We start from the raw sequence: 17,899 nt of genomic DNA, 5'->3' as shown, positions 1-17,899 counted from the left end.
AATCTCGGAAATCACTCTAGAGCACTCAAGACGACACTAAGCGAATAGGAACTGAACTCAGAAGGGAAAGACAACGGAAAAAAAATATCCGTGAAAATCCGGGTCATTACAACCTTCCCACCTTAAAGAGATTTCGTCCCCGAAATCCAGCCCAAACCAAAACAAAAAGGCGAAACCAGGATAACTACGGAGTACATCTCCAAGTATCACATACAACGCGATACAAAAGTAATCCCAAAGCTGAAAGACAACGCACAAACCAATGTCATTCGCACCCACGTGCTAATGACAGGACAACCTCTTAAAAGGAAGGTGACTAAATGGACACCCAACAAGTCGGAACTCACACCCAAAACCCAAGGTGAGACAAAGGAACAAAAGACAACAACCGTAAACATCCCTCTAGATAAACCATCATACCGATCCAACAACGACCACCAAAAGATCTCCTAGATAACCACGTATTATATCAGGGTACCGAACAAGACGATGTGGCAATACGAACAGCGACCAAAACCCGCCCACGCCGTACTCAAATGTGTGGTAGCAATGACAGTGCCTAGTGCCCGCCCACACTTACTCGTCAGTAAGGTAACATCGACAACAACTAGTACTCACCCACAACACACAACTTTGTATGGTAGCATGGCAGTATAAGGCACTAATTCATAACCTGCCCCCCACTAGGTCTACCCAAGAAACCTCTCGATATAAATGACATCAATGTCAAAAATGATCATTGCCAAAAGCACTACGGAGACCAACATTTTGTGAGAGTTGAGATATGGTCCAAAGATGTCTGGCCAGACCATCCTAGCCAATCCCAAAACTCTGACAACAATGCCATAGGTAGCGCTATGCTTAAGGCCTTAAATCCTCAATACAACAAAACCAACATCTCCAATGTCTCAAAATACCCCTATTAACAACATTAATAAGGAATCCAAAACCTGACAAGCAAATCAACGCCTACAGAAATCAAAACAAATCTCACAATAAGACATTTCATCGAAAGTCCTTCACATCTCTCTGAAACAGATCAACTACAAGACTACACCGTAATCAAACATCAGGATCTACATCCCTACCATGGATAACTAAATCCTCAAAATACAAATCCACCAACTGGCACACACATCAAAATGCCAACAACTAAGGTCACAAGATGAATCTCTCAAAACCATGCTTGGCAACACCAAGCTAAATCAAAATTCCTCTATTTCTATCGATCCATAAACAACCACTGGAACTACGATTCCTCAAAACCATGCCTAGTTATGACTAGGACGAGAAACTCCACAACAAGCCATATCCAACAGCGATCCTCCAAAACTCCTCCTAAAAGTTAACCACATCCAGACCTCCAAAACGGAAACAAGTCTCTAAAAGACATTCTCAAAAGAGCATCGAGCTCACCTCACAATCAAACAAATCCTCAATGATATGGATACAAGTCTCCGCAAAATGATCTCACACCAATCAACTCACTCCGAGCACCACAATTCTGTCAACAACCACAGCAAAAACTCCCCAAGGCAGACACGAAAGAAAGGGAACCGCCAGTCCTAAAAAGGACAACATCACAACCCCATCTCTGAATTGAAAGACAACAACGTTAAAGACTTCACCCCCTACATGGAAGTAAGTCGACCAAAATCCATCAAATCCTCACTAAGGACTCAAAACAACAATGGTGATCCTCATGGACCAACCAACCAAGAATTGTGTACAATGCAACGAAAAGAAGAGACTCACTCCTTGTAAAGTGCTTAACATGAACCAAGAAAAGAGAAGAAACCCTATCCTCCTATAAGTGTCGATATGATAAACATGAAAATGGAGCATCCTTCCCACCTTAAGGAAGTGGACAGCTCAAGATGGAACAAATGTGACAACTCCTCTACAAGGAATCTCACAACAAAACTCTTACGGAAACCCACATACACACTACGTGCGACTGAGGAGAAACAAAAGGGAACCCAAACCTGGAAGTCATGCATATGACAAGGAATGCAACTACCAGAAAGAAATCTACTCACATAGATAAAAATCAAAGGTACATGCAACACGTCTCCACGTAAGCACAAAAGCATGTCACTAAAACGCAATAACAACATGGCGTCTCTAAGCATATAAAGAAGGCATACTAATGCCACACGACAAGAAGGCAAATGTGGAAAGACCTCCACCTACTCAGGGATCACAATATCATGTATCAAACTACTAAAATAGTAGAAAATGAAACTGCAGAAGATAAAAAAATGATGCAATAATGAACCCTATGGACATCGTGTCCTAGAGTGCCTAGGTAAAAAGGAAAGCAATTCCTAGCCATAAACTGTCTCCAAAAATCAGTGTGACAACAACCTGTCTCCAAAAAAACGGGAGCCTTTACCATAATGGTAAGACTCTAACAATCCATCTTCGAAACTAGAGGCGACACTACAAGTAACACTAACAATGCAGTGCTCTCACTCTACCCGAAGGATCAATCAATCGACTTGCTCCCAAAAACGTCATCACGCAAGAACTCCTCAAAGAAAATGGCAACTACAACCATACCAACAACAGCCAAATCAATCACTACGACTGATCCTCAAAACAAACACCATTATCATCGATAAAAAGGACAACGCCTATCAAAACAAAATTGACACTAATTCCATCCGAACTGCACATGTAGCATGCCAGTACGGTAACATGACAGTGCCATGCACCCGCCCACAACGTACCCGCCCACGAAAAACGCAAGTTCCAGAGGAATCATCCTGAACAATCAAGGATCCTAAGAGGTCCATAACCTCATAATGGCCCCAAACCAACAAATCCAGCACTATGGTAACGCCAAACAACTCATCTCACAAGAGCCTAAATCAAAGGTGACCATCCACCTACCTTAAAACCAATACTAGGTCGACAACAACTTATACTACCACGAAACTGTGACTACAATCACCATCAACCTCAACTCATGCCTCAATGACCAATCCCGTGTCATGCCAAATATGCAACACAATTATGCATATACAATTCTAATCTAGCATACATCACATGTCATGCTCTTTACATTAGAATAAAACAATGCTAAGCGAACGGCATACAACATGTAGTACGTAAGCACATAAACATGTTATCAACCAAAACATGTTATCATAAAGCATATAAACAAATAGAGCATGGCAACAAAAGCATGATATGCACCCAAAACCCGTCATCCTAAGCTTTCCAAACCTAGGAGCTCTGATACCACTTGTGACTGCCCAAGTTTTGTAAACCCGGTGCGTCAGTGATAACCAAAAGATGACACGATAATGGATCCAAAATACGGAAGCGAAAGGTGAAACAACGGTCTCTGGAGATACAATGCATCTCTAAGACACCAATGTAACCCTCAATGAGGTCACAGAACCCAAAGGAAGCAAATGTAGAAGTGTCGTTTAAAAAACGGACAAAAAGAACCTAGGGGTGATAAGCGCCGAATATTGTATATTCAAGCGCCCTAAATTGCATTAGTAAAGTCCGTTGTATGTTAATTTATGTAGATTATTTTCATTTCTATGTTTTTATGCATTTTCAGGTTCATTGGCCAAAATGGAACAAGAATAAGGCCTTGTGGAATCTTGAGCAACAAAAGGTGCCAATGCTGAATTCTGGCAGCAGTAGAACTTGGAATTTTCTCCCCATTTTGACCTTCCAAACTCGAGAACTGGACTTTCCTCATAACATGAAAGATTTATATCTCTCAATTAGCTTTCCAAATCTTCAAACGGTTTGTCATTCGGAGCTCGGAGCAGAGAGTTATGGCCTTGTTACCAGAGGTACGCAGAACTGCCTGGCAGCAATGAAATTCTGCCTTAATCTTCATTTTCGACCAACCATCCTTGAGAATTGGATCTCCACCAAAACATGAAATATTTAGAGCTCTGAATTAGCTTTCTAAATCTTCAAACGGTTCATCATTTGGAGCTTGGAGCGCAAAGTTATGGCTGTTTAACCAAAGTAGGTCTGGGCGGAGCAAGTGAAGCATGGAACTTTTTACACTAAATTCGAGTGCTCGAGGCCTTGCTTAGAGTGCTCGAATTTTGGGCAGAATGCCCTTTGGAAATGGCTCATTTCAGCCCACTTGCACCTTGGTTTCTTCATTTTGTTTTCCTCTTTAATGAAGTGGTTGGAGATGTTGGTTGGTGGCCTTTTGGTGGTAGATAAGAGGGATAAGAGCCACACAATATCATTAAGCTTCATATTCTACAAGATGAGAGGAGAGAGAAGAGAGCAAAGGAAGGAGAGTTCTTGGAGCAAGAAAGGGGAGCTCGAAAATGGAAGGAGGATCCATGGTTCTTCTTCATTCTAAGGCTCCCATGTGTAACTAACTCCTCCTCTAGGGAGGTAATGGAACCCCTCATTGTAAGCATGCTTTACTTTTGATTCTAGTTTGGGAAAAATAATGTATTTTTGTGGTGATTCCATAATCTAGAACTCTTACTTGATGTAATGAATTGATTTTGATTTAATGATCATGTTGGACCTACTTTCTTGTCTTAGAATGTATGTTTTCATGGTTGTATGGTTTACATTTTCATGGTGACAATGAAGATGAGATTTTTGGAATGGTTTTAATGGCATGTTGTTGAGAGATTTGATAGGCCATAGCTTAGGTTCTTCCTTTGATGGCTTATTCTTAATTCTTAGCTTCATGTGCTCTTATCATGTGATTGATGGTTTGACAATTTCTATCTTAGTGAACATGTCTTAAATTACACTTTAGTTTAGGTAATTGAGCATGTAAAATCTTTGATAAATTGTTCTTGCCTATTGATTCCATGAATCCTTTGAAGGTAATGTAGTAACCATGAGTAACTACTTATCATAGCCACATATTTATGTTGTTTTTCCCCGAATGAATCATATTCTAGCATGTTTATATTGTCGGTGGTGAAGTTACTTTCCTAGTCTCTTTTACCGACATTTTATCTCTTTTAAATTCTTGCAAGTTCTATTTTATGCATCTTAATTTCATAGCTTTAGTGACAAACCAAGCAAACACCCTATTCCCCCTTATCATTCTAAAACGATTCTAGACGCTTAGGTTGCCTTAAACTAGCGCAGTCCCAGTGGTTCGACTTACCCGACCAATAGCCCTATTTTACAATGATTCGTGCTATTGCGAAGGTTGATGTTTAATTGACCAACCGATCAATTTTTGGCACCGTTGCCGGGGACTGCAAACGGTTTAGCAACCAAGGTTCTAGGGTTAAATTTAGTTTGATTGTGAATACTGTGTTTTGTGAATATTTCTTGTGTGGTTTAACCTTTTTTGTGTTGTAAGTGAGATTCTAGGAACTCGAAGCTCACCGTGGGAATGCTAGCAAATTGTAAGTCTAGAGGACCCCAGGTAAGTCTCGTGACTTCTAGTTTCGAATTGTGAATATCGTGCATGTGTTAAGCTTAGAAGTAGTTAAATTGCAAGCCCTTGTCGAGGCTATTTCAATTGTTTTAAATTTCGTGTTCAAGCATTGGTCCTTGTCGTGGCCATTTACATTTTTTGTCTTGATAATTGAGGAGAATGGGAACATTGTATGTGGAGGTTATGGTGATGAAGTGTTGTGTTGATTGCTTTGTGTGTTGTTGAATTACTCCTAGATGGAGAATAGTTATCTTCCAACTCAATTCTACACACCACATGCGTTTTGTGCTTTTTGCTCTAGTAATTCACATCATACAAGAGATTGTCTTCCAACGAGACAATTCTCGGATTTTTATCTAGAGCAACCAAATGAAAATTTCTTTGAACCGGGTAGTGATCCATACTTCAATGGTTACAACTCGGGTTGGGGAGACCAACAAAACTTCTTGTGGCATGACATAGGAAATTCAACCCCACAATCTCATATGCAACCTTTTCAACCCAATGATCATTCTTTCCCGCCCTCTTCTCCTTTTCCACCGTCTCCATTGGATGAGCTAATTGTTGCTAACAAACAAATGATGGAGTCTATGCACACGCAAATGATGGACTCCAACAATCAACTATTGGCTTCCCTTGCTAGCATGCAATCCACAGTAGAGTCTATCAATCAAGTGGTACCATATCACCAGTCCCAAGTTAGTGCAATGATAGATGACCAAATATCTCAAATTCAACAAAGGATTAATGCTAAAAATCATGAAGAGGAGGAAACATTTTCATTTGAATTTATGGCCAATCCAAAAGAAAATTCTATGAATGATGAGATTACTCCTAGTAACTTTCATCATGAGAATGATCAAGTGGTTATTACATGTGAAAATGATGAAATGGTGGTTGAAGATCAAATTGTTGCCCCACATCAAAATGAAGCAATTGTGGTTCAAAATGGGAAAAATAATGATGTAGAGATTGTCTACCCTACTCCAAAACAGCCCCTACATAATCCTTTGCTTGATGCACCTCCTTCAATGGAGGATCCTCTAAAAGCTTGTTTGGCTCATTTCAATTGTGAGGATTTTAATGTTGACAATTCCATTTCGGAGGTGAATTCTTTGCTTAATATTCATCCACCTATTCATTCTCTTCCTTGGTCAACATCAAATGTATCTCTTTCTTGGGAGCTTGCATCTCATCCCATTCCCTCACTTGAGTTGTCTCAAGTTGTTGAGCCCGAACCGCCGGATAAGTGTGAGGAGGATGTTGAAATTTTGAAGGATAAGTTGTCGAGCATTCCCGTGCTCAATATGACCCTTCAAAAGCCTTTGCTAGGTGCACTCTCACCTACTCCATCTTCCTATAATCCAAATCAGCCCCATAGTCCAAAGTTCTTCATTGAGGATGAAGAGTGGATTGAGGTCTTTCCATTACCTCTTTCCAACTTTTGTCTTCAAGCTCTTTTTCTTCCGCTTCCAAACGAACTTTCTTACTTAGGGAAGCTTGAATCTCTAGAGAGACATGGTATAGGGTAAGGAGGACTAACCTGATCTCGGTGTGTCTAGCTATCGAGATTTTTGAGGATTAGTGCCTGCTCTAACTTCGTCTAGCTATAGACATTAAATTTAGCAAAGCAAGGGAAGAAATTCTTTCGATGTTCCAAGCTTCCCTACCTTCTCAAATTGCTCGTGCCTTAAAATTTTCTGGGAAATGGTTTCGAAAAGCCAAAAATTTGATTTTTCTGAAATGGTCTTCAGTTGTGTTCCGCAATTTTAGACCGGCTTCTTAGACCTTCTCAGCCCTAATTTTCATTCCCGAAAATTTCCATCGCTTCCTAGCAATTTCATCGGATCTTGGGAATGCTTCTTATATGCATATTTTCTCATTTTTAATGCACAAGTTGGAAATTTTCTCAAAATTCTCCATGCATTAGAGAGAAGCTGCAAGGTTTGAAAATTTTCTCAAAATTTTCCATGCATTGGAGATGAAATGCAAAGTTTGAAAATTTTTCATCCAGGCATTAGAAATGTTGAGCAATTTGACAATTTTTCCAAAAATTTTCCATCCATGCATTACATTGGAATGAAAGTGCAAAGTTTAAATTTTTCCATGCATTGAATTAAAATGGAGTTGCAAAGTTTAAAAAAAATATATATATATTTCCATGCATTTGAGATGATTGCAAAGTTTGAAAAAAAAAAATTGCAAAGTTTAAAAACAAAATTTTCAAAATTTTCCATGGAATGGAATGAAGTTCATTGGAGGAAAATTGCACAATCTGAAAAATTTTCAAAATTTTCCTTGCATTGCAATGAAGTGTAGAGTTTGACAATTATCCATCCATGCATTGGATTGTATTAATTTGCAATGTTTCATTATTTTCCATGCATGCAAGGTGAAAATAATCCATCCATGCATTGATTTGGAAGCATGTTGCAAGGTTTTATCAATTCTTCAGCTCTCAGTTGATCATGTATACATTCACAATGCATAAGAATGAGGCACCTAATGGAATGACATGCAAAGTTCATCTCTCAACCTCACTGCATAATGTTACAATGCATGCAAAAATTCATCTCTCAACCTCAATGCTACTGCCTTCATTTCGAGCACTCTATTTCCTCTTTGGAGTGCTCGAAAGCTCTATGAAGCTTGCACAAAACCATTCCGAGGCTACTGCTTGTATTTCGAGCGCTCTAAGTCCATTTTCGAGTGCTCGAAATGTAAGCCTCTTCATTTTCCCGAGCTTACTGATCCAATTTCGAGCACTCGAATTGGCATTTCGAGTGCTCGACATCCCTCCACATCTTGGCCATTCTCTCTGCCCCAAGCTCGAGCACTCCAGCTTCCTCTTTGGAGTGCTCGAATTTTGCTCCATCCCATACTAACCTCTCTCAATCTCACTGCCTCATTTTCGAGCCCTCTCTCTCCCATTTGGAGTGCTCGAAAACTCCATGAAACTTCTCAACCCATTCCGCGGCCACTGCCTTCACTTCGAGCACACACTCACCTTCCAACCATCCCTCATCTCTCACAACTCGCTTCACCAAACCATAACCCTTACCAGCTCTCGGCATCAACCATCTTCCCCATCTCCCTCACCTGCAAACCACCAACTCAACCTCAACCCCACACACCACCTTCCTCCCTCTCGGCATCTCCTCAGCCAACCTATCTCGGCTGCCTTCAATTCGAGTGCTCGCAGGCTCAGTTCGAGCACTCGAATCAACCTCCTCACCAACCCAGCCTCAATCACTCTCGGCTTATCTCCATGCAAACCGCAACCAACCTCTCATGCAACACTCCACGACCTGCATCAAAACCAACCTACCCTCTCCTTAGGCTCCAACCAAACAACTTCACCTGCATACCACCCCCATGCAGCACAAACCCACCAACTCACCCCTAAACTCCCTCTCTCTCGGCAACATACCACACCACCCCTCTCGACAAATCATCAACCTAACCTCACTTCTATCCATGCACCAACCCACAAACAAACCCCTCGGCATCACTTTCCACCTCCAAACCACCATGCCGAGTGATCGCACCAACTTCCCTCTCCACCATGCAATCCTTAGGCAACCCAAGCAACCCACACCTCATTTCCCTCAGCTTCCAACACCAACCCCACCCTCTCGGCATCTTGCATGCACCATCAACTTCCACCACCTTAACCCACAAACTAACCTCTCGGCATCCTCTTTTTTTTTTTTTTTTTCCCAACCATCCAACCAACCTCACCAAACTTCCTCACCTCACCCCACCATGCATGCCACCATCTCTCTCTCGGTACCTTCACTCCCTAACCACCCACTACCCTTCACACTCAATCAACCCCATCCTCAATTCCTCCACAACACCCTCATGCATGCCATTTAAGCGGAAAAAAAAAAAAAAAAAAAAAAAAAAAATGGCACACTTTTGGCATTCTTTTGCTATCCATTTTACACTTGTGGCTAATGTCTGCATTTGTGTTTTGTTTGGATTTTTATCTTGCACTACAATTCAGGTTAGTGTTTTTAATTCTGTTTTGATTTTCCTTAAGAGCCTATGCTTTTACATTTGTATATTAGTTGTGTTTTGCTAGGTCTTCATGTCCAAGTTTGGGGGAAGCACTTGCACATTCACATAGATGGAAACCTTTGCCTTCCTCACTCCGCTTGGTATTATTGTTCTTTAACCCTCTCTGTTCTTATTTTCATTTACTTGTCTTCTCACATTGAGGACAATGTGACATTCAAGTTTGGGGGTGCATTTATGTATTTTTGGTTTTACATTTTTGCTAAGCAATGATAATGGAATTTGAAACCTGTTGGAGATGAAAGCATATGTTTAAAACTTTGTGCATAGAAGCAGCTGATATTTTTGAAAATAAAGAAAATTTGAGTTGAAATGATCATGTAGATTCAAATTAGTCTGTATAAATGTCTCAATTAAATTCTCACTTGATTTGACACTCTTTTAAGCTTCACAATGCACAGATGCACATTGGAAACTTAACTGTGAGGCATGCAACATGATTGACCTTGACCTTGCCCTAGTTAATCTGATTTGATGAACCTAATTGATGAATACTTTTGGCATGAATCTAAAAAAAAAAAAAAAAAAAAAAAAAAAAAAAAAACTGAGAAGGAAAGAAAATAATGACCAGTTGACGTTCGTAGCCTTTCCAACTCGAGCTATTAAGCCCTAGGAGTGTCTCTACACTTAGCACCCTAAAGCCGTCTGGTTTGGGAGTTGTTGGCCTAACGCTTGCTACAAGGGTTGGTTAGAAAGCTTAAGGGACTTAAACATTGCACGGTCATTCAAAAAATAAACTGGTAATAAACATGGTTTGCTAGAGTTCGTAGCCTTTCCAACTTGAGCTATTAAGCCCTTTGGAGTGTCTCTACACTTAACACCCTAAAGCCATCTGGTTTGGGAGTTGTTGGCCTAACGCTTGCTACATAAGTTGGTTAGAAAGCTTAAGGGACTTCAGCATTGCACAACCATTCTATGTTTCGCTTATGAGTTACAATAAATTGTCAACAAGCAATAAAAGTTGTCTTGTAAATAAAATCATGCCTTAGGAACCTCATTTAAAGGGGAATTCAATTATTTGAAAACTTGTGCTTTGGAATTGGAAAAGAAAGTAAAAGCCGCATGTTGAGAATCCAATTCACTTTCACTGAAGCTAGAGTTGATTTCCATTCAAGAGATGATAATTGAGTTATTTATATAGACTTTGATGTTGATGCATGTATGTGGAAATGTATTTAGCTAATTTTTGTATCAATGCTTCATATATGCAAGGTAGTCTTCCCAATGACCCCATCTCCAGCTCTTTTTCTATTTCAAGTTATTTTTGAGCAATGTATATATCTTATTTTACCATGGATGATATTTTTGTAGTGGCAAGCCCATGGTTGTCTTTTCATTAAGTTTTTCATTGTAGTTTTGCTAAGGGACTAGCAAAATGTAAGTTTGGGGGTGTGATAAGCACCGAATATTGTATATTCAAGCGCCCTAAATTGTATTAGTAAAGTCCGTTGTATGTTAATTTATGTAGATTATCTTCATTTCTATGTTTTTATGCATTTTCAGGTTCATTGGCCAAAATGGAACAAGAATAAGGCCTTGTGGAATCTTGAGCAACAAAAGGTGCCAATGCTGAATTCTGGCAGCAGTAGAACCTGGACTTTTCTCCCCATTTTGACCTTTCAAACTCGAGAACTGGACTTTCCTCATAACATGAACGATTTAGACCTCTAAATTAGCTTTCTAAATCTTCAAACAGTTTGTCATTCGGAGCTCGGAGCAGAGAGTTATCACCTTGTTACCAGAGGTGCGCAGAACTGCCTGGCAGCAATGAAATTCTGCCTTAATCTTCATTTTCGACCAACCATCCTTGCGAATTGGATCTCCACCAAAACATGAAATATTTAGAGCTCTGAATTAGCTTTCTAAATCTTCAAACGGTTCATCATTCAGATTTCGGAGCGCAAAGTTATGGCTGTTTAACCAAAGTAGGTCTGGGCGGAGCAAGTGAAGCATGGAGCTTTTTACACTAAATTCGAGTGCTCGAGGCCTTGCTTAGAGTGCTCGAATATTGGGCAGAATGCCCTTTGGAAATGGCTCATTTCAGCCCACTTGCACCTTGGTTTCTTCATTTTGTTTTCCTCTTTAATGAAGTGGTTGGAGATGTTGGTTGGTGGCCTTTTGGTGGTAGATAAGAGGGATAAGAGCCACACAATATCATTAAGCTTCATATTCTACAAGATGAGAGGAGAGAGAAGAGAGCAAAGGAAGGAGAGTTCTTGGAGCAAGAAAGGGGAGCTCGAAAATGGAAGGAGGATCCATGGTTCTTCTTCATTCTAAGGCTCCCATGTGTAACTAACTCCTCCTCTAGGGAGGTAATGGAACCCCTCATTGTAAGCATGCTTTACTTTTGATTCTAGTTTGGGAAAAATAATGTATTTTTGTGGTGATTCCATAATCTAGAACTCTTACTTGATGTAATGAATTGATTTTGATTTAATGATCATGTTGGACCTACTTTCTTGTCTTAGAATGTATGTTTTCATGGTTGTATGGTTTACATTTTCATGGTGACAATGAAGATGAGATTTTTGGAATGGTTTTAATGGCATGTTGTTGAGAGATTTGATAGGCCATAGCTTAGGTTCTTCCTTTGATGGCTTATTCTTAATTCTTAGCTTCATGTGCTCTTATCATGTGATTGATGGTTTGACAATTTCTATCTTAGTGAACATGTCTTAAATTACACTTTAGTTTAGGTAATTGAGCATGTAAAATCTTTGATAAATTGTTCTTGCCTATTGATTCCATGAATCCTTTGAAGGTAATGTAGTAACCATGAGTAACTACTTATCATAGCCACATATTTATGTTGTTTTTCCCCGAATGAATCATATTCTAGCATGTTTATATTGTTGGTGGTGAAGTTACTTTCCTAGTCTCTTTTACCGACATTTTATCTCTTTTAAATTCTTGCAAGTTCTATTTTATGCATCTTAATTTCATAGCTTTAGTGACAAACCAAGCAAACACCCTATTCCCCCTTATCATTCTAAAACGATTCTAGACGCTTAGGTTGCCTTAAACTAGCGCAGTCCCAGTGGTTCGACTTACCCGACCAATAGCCCTATTTTACAATGATTCGTGCTATTGCGAAGGTTGATGTTTAATTGACCAACCGATCAATTTTTGGCACCGTTGCCGGGGACTGCAAACGGTTTAGCGACCAAGGTTCTAGGGTTAAATTTAGTTTGATTGTGAATACTGTGTTTTGTGAATATTTCTTGTGTGGTTTAACCTTTTTTGTGTTGTAAGTGAGATTCTAGGAACTCGAAGCTCGCCGTGGGAATGCTAGCAAATTGTAAGTCTAGAGGACCCCAGGTAAGTCTCGTGACTTCTAGTTTCGAATTGTGAATATCGTGCATGTGTTAAGCTTAGAAGTAGTTAAATTGCAAGCCCTTGTCGAGGCTATTTCAATTGTTTTAAATTTCGTGTTCAAGCATTGGTCCTTGTCGTGGCCATTTACATTTTTTGTCTTGATAATTGAGGAGAATGGGAACATTGTATGTGGAGGTTATGGTGATGAAGTGTTGTGTTGATTGCTTTGTGTGTTGTTGAATTACTCCTAGATGGAGAATAGTTATCTTCCAACTCAATTCTACACACCACATGCGTTTTGTGCTTTTTGCTCTAGTAATTCACATCATACAAGAGATTGTCTTCCAACGAGACAATTCTCGGATTTTTATCTAGAGCAACCAAATGAAAATTTCTTTGAACCGGGTAGTGATCCATACTTCAATGGTTACAACTCGGGTTGGGGAGACCAACAAAACTTCTTGTGGCATGACAGAAGAAATTCAACCCCACAATCTCATATGCAACCTTTTCAACCCAATGATCATTCTTTCCCGCCCTCTTCTCCTTTTCCACCGTCTCCATTGGATGAGCTAATTGTTGCTAACAAACAAATGATGGAGTCTATGCACACGCAAATGATGGACTCCAACAATCAACTATTGGCTTCCCTTGCTAGCATGCAATCCACAGTAGAGTCTATCAATCAAGTGGTACCATATCACCAGTCCCAAGTTAGTGCAATGATAGATGACCAAATATCTCAAATTCAACAAAGGATTAATGCTAAAAATCATGAAGAGGAGGAAACATTTTCATTTGAATTTATGGCCAATCCAAAAGAAAATTCTATGAATGATGAGATTACTCCTAGTAACTTTCATCATGAGAATGATCAAGTGGTTATTACATGTGAAAATGATGAAATGGTGGTTGAAGATCAAATTGTTGCCCCACATCAAAATGAAGCAATTGTGGTTCAAAATAGGAAAAATAATGATGTAGAGATTGTCTACCCTACTCCAAAACAGCCCCTACATAATCCTTTGCTTGATGCACCTCCTTCAATGGAGGATCCTCTAAAAGCTTGTTTGGCTCATTTCAATTGTGAGGATTTTAATGTTGACAATTCCATTTCGGAGGTGAATTCTTTGCTTAATATTCATCCACCTATTCATTCTCTTCCTTGGTCAACATCAAATGTATCTCTTTCTTGGGAGCTTGCATCTCATCCCATTCCCTCACTTGAGTTGTCTCAAGTTGTTGAGCCCGAACCGCCGGATAAGTGTGAGGAGGATGTTGAAATTTTGAAGGATAAGTTGTCGAGCATTCCCGTGCTCAATATGACCCTTCAAAAGCCTTTGCTAGGTGCACTCTCACCTACTCCATCTTCCTATAATCCAAATCAGCCCCATAGTCCAAAGTTCTTCATTGAGGATGAAGAGTGGATTGAGGTCTTTCCATTACCTCTTTCCAACTTTTGTCTTCAAGCTCTTTTTCTTCCGCTTCCAAACGAACTTTCTTACTTAGGGAAGCTTGAATCTCTAGAGAGACATGGTATAGGGTAAGGAGGACTAACCTGATCTTGGTGTGTCTAGCTATCGAGATTTTTGAGGATTAGTGCCTGCTCTAACTTCGTCTAGCTATCGACATTAAATTTAGCAAAGCAAGGGAAGAAATTCTTTCGATGTTCCAAGCTTCCCTACCTTCTCAAATTGCTCGTGCCTTAAAATTTTCTGGGAAATGGTTTCGAAAAGCCAAAATTTTGATTTTTCTGAAATGGTCTTCAGTTGTGTTCCGCAATTTTAGACCGGCTTCTTAGACCTTCTCAGCCCTAATTTTCATTCCCGAAAATTTCCATCGCTTTCTAGCAATTTCATCGGATCTTGGGAATGCTTCTTATGTGCATATTTTCTCATTTTTAATGCACAAGTTGGAAATTTTCTCAAAATTCTCCATGCATTAGAGAGAAGCTGCAAGGTTTGAAAATTTTCTCAAAATTTTCCATGCATTGGAGATGAAATGCAAAGTTTGAAAATTTTTCATCCAGGCATTAGAAATGTTGAGCAATTTGACAATTTTTCCAAAAATTTTCCATCCATGCATTACATTGGAATGAAAGTGCAAAGTTTAAATTTTTCCATGCATTGAATTAAAATGGAGTTGCAAAGTTTAAAAAAAATATATATATATTTCCATGCATTTGAGATGATTGCAAAGTTTGAAAAAAAAAAATTGCAAAGTTTAAAAACAAAATTTTCAAAATTTTCCATGGAATGGAATGAAGTTCATTGGAGGAAAATTGCACAATCTGAAAAATTTTCAAAATTTTCCTTCAATTGCAATGAAGTGTAGAGTTTGACAATTATCCATCCATGCATTGGATTGTATTAATTTGCAATGTTTCATTATTTTCCATGCATGCAAGGTGAAAATAATCCATCCATGCATTGATTTGGAAGCATGTTGCAAGGTTTTATCAATTCTTCAGCTCTCAGTTGATCATGTATACATTCACAATGCATAAGAATGAGGCACCTAATGGAATGACATGCAAAGTTCATCTCTCAACCTCACTGCATAATGTTACAATGCATGCAAAAATTCATCTCTCAACCTCAATGCTACTGCCTTCATTTCGAGCACTCTATTTCCTCTTTGGAGTGCTCGAAAGCTCTATGAAGCTTGCACAAAACCATTCCGAGGCTACTGCTTGTATTTCGAGCGCTCTAAGTCCATTTTCGAGTGCTCGAAATGTAAGCCTCTTCATTTTCCCGAGCTTACTGATCCAATTTCGAGCACTCGAATTGGCATTTCGAGTGCTCGACATCCCTCCACATCTTGGCCATTCTCTCTGCCCCAAGCTCGAGCACTCCAGCTTCCTCTTTGGAGTGCTCGAATTTTGCTCCATCCCATACTAACCTCTCTCAATCTCACTGCCTCATTTTCGAGCCCTCTCTCTCCCATTTGGAGTGCTCGAAAACTCCATGAAACTTCTCAACCCATTCCGCGGCCACTGCCTTCACTTCGAGCACACACTCACCTTCCAACCATCCCTCATCTCTCACAACTCGCTTCACCAAACCATAACCCTTACCAGCTCTCGGCATCAACCATCTTCCCCATCTCCCTCACCTGCAAACCACCAACTCAACCTCAACCCCACACACCACCTTCCTCCCTCTCGGCATCTCCTCAGCCAACCTATCTCGGCTGCCTTCAATTCGAGTGCTCGCAGGCTCAGTTCGAGCACTCGAATCAACCTCCTCACCAACCCAGCCTCAATCACTCTCGGCTTATCTCCATGCAAACCGCAACCAACCTCTCATGCAACACTCCACGACCTGCATCAAAACCAACCTACCCTCTCCTTAGGCTCCAACCAAACAACTTCACCTGCATACCACCCCCATGCAGCACAAACCCACCAACTCACCCCTAAACTCCCTCTCTCTCGGCAACATACCACACCACCCCTCTCGGCAAATCATCAACCTAACCTCACTTCTATCCATGCACCAACCCACAAACAAACCCCTCGGCATCACTTTCCACCTCCAAACCACCATGCCGAGTGCTCGCACCAACTTCCCTCTCCACCATGCAATCCTTAGGCAACCCAAGCAACCCACACCTCATTTCCCTCAGCTTCCAACACCAACCCCACCCTCTCGGCATCTTGGATGCACCATCAACTTCCACCACCTTAACCCACAAACTAACCTCTCGGCATCCTCTTTTTTTTTTTTTTTTCCCAACCATCCAACCAACCTCACCAAACTTCCTCACCTCACCCCACCATGCATGCCACCATCTCTCTCTCGGTACCTTCACTCCCTAACCACCCACTACCCTTCACACTCAATCAACCCCATCCTCAATTCCTCCACAACACCCTCATGCATGCCATTTAAGCAAAAAAAAAAAAAAAAAAAAAAAAAAAAAAAAAAAAAAATGGCACACTTTTGGCATTCTTTTGCTATCCATTTTACACTTGTGGCTAATGTCTGCATTTGTGTTTTGTTTGGATTTTTATCTTGCACTACAATTCAGGTTAGTGTTTTTAATTCTGTTTTGATTTTCCTTAAGAGCCTATGCTTTTACATTTGTATATTAGTTGTGTTTTGCTAGGTCTTCATGTCCAAGTTTGGTGGAAGCACTTGCACATTCACATAGATGGAAACCTTTGCCTTCCTCACTCCGCTTGGTATTATTGTTCTTTAACCCTCTCTGTTCTTATTTTCATTTACTTGTCTTCTCACATTGAGGACAATGTGACATTCAAGTTTGGGGGTGCATTTATGTATTTTTGGTTTTACATTTTTGCTAAGCAATGATAATGGAATTTGAAACCTGTTGGAGATGAAAGCATATGTTTAAAACTTTGTGCATAGAAGCAGCTGATATTTTTGAAAATAAAGAAAATTTGAGTTGAAATGATCATGTAGATTCAAATTAGTCTGTATAAATGTCTCAATTAAATTCTCACTGGATTTGACACTCTTTTAAGCTTCACAATGCACAGATGCACATTGGAAACTTAACTGTGAGGCATGCAACATGATTGACCTTGACCTTGCCCTAGTTAATCTGATTTGATGAACCTAATTGATGAATACTTTTGGCATGAATCTAAAAAAAAAAAAAAAAAAAAAAAAAAAAAAAAAAAAAAACTGAGAAGGAAAGAAAATAATGACCAGTTGACGTTCGTAGCCTTTCCAACTCGAGCTATTAAGCCCTAGGAGTGTCTCTACACTTAGCACCCTAAAGCCGTCTGGTTTGGGAGTTGTTGGCCTAACGCTTGCTACAAGGGTTGGTTAGAAAGCTTAAGGGACTTAAACATTGCACGGTCATTCAAAAAATAAACTGGTAATAAACATGGTTCGCTAGAGTTCGTAGCCTTTCCAACTTGAGCTATTAAGCCCTTTGGAGTGTCTCTACACTTAACACCCTAAAGCCATCTGGTTTGGGAGTTGTTGGCCTAACGCTTGCTACATAAGTTGGTTAGAAAGCTTAAGGGACTTCAGCATTGCACAACCATTCTATGTTTCGCTTATGAGTTACAATAAATTGTCAACAAGCAATAAAAGTTGTCTTGTAAATAAAATCATGCCTTAGGAA

The sequence above is a fragment of the Cornus florida genome, unplaced genomic scaffold (genome assembly GCF_030987335.1).
Source record: "Cornus florida cultivar Cherokee Brave unplaced genomic scaffold, ASM3098733v1 CherokeeBrave_3.0.0_Hap2_Chr04, whole genome shotgun sequence".
Taxonomy (NCBI): Eukaryota; Viridiplantae; Streptophyta; class Magnoliopsida; order Cornales; family Cornaceae; genus Cornus; species Cornus florida.
This window is presented reverse-complemented; position numbering follows the sequence as displayed.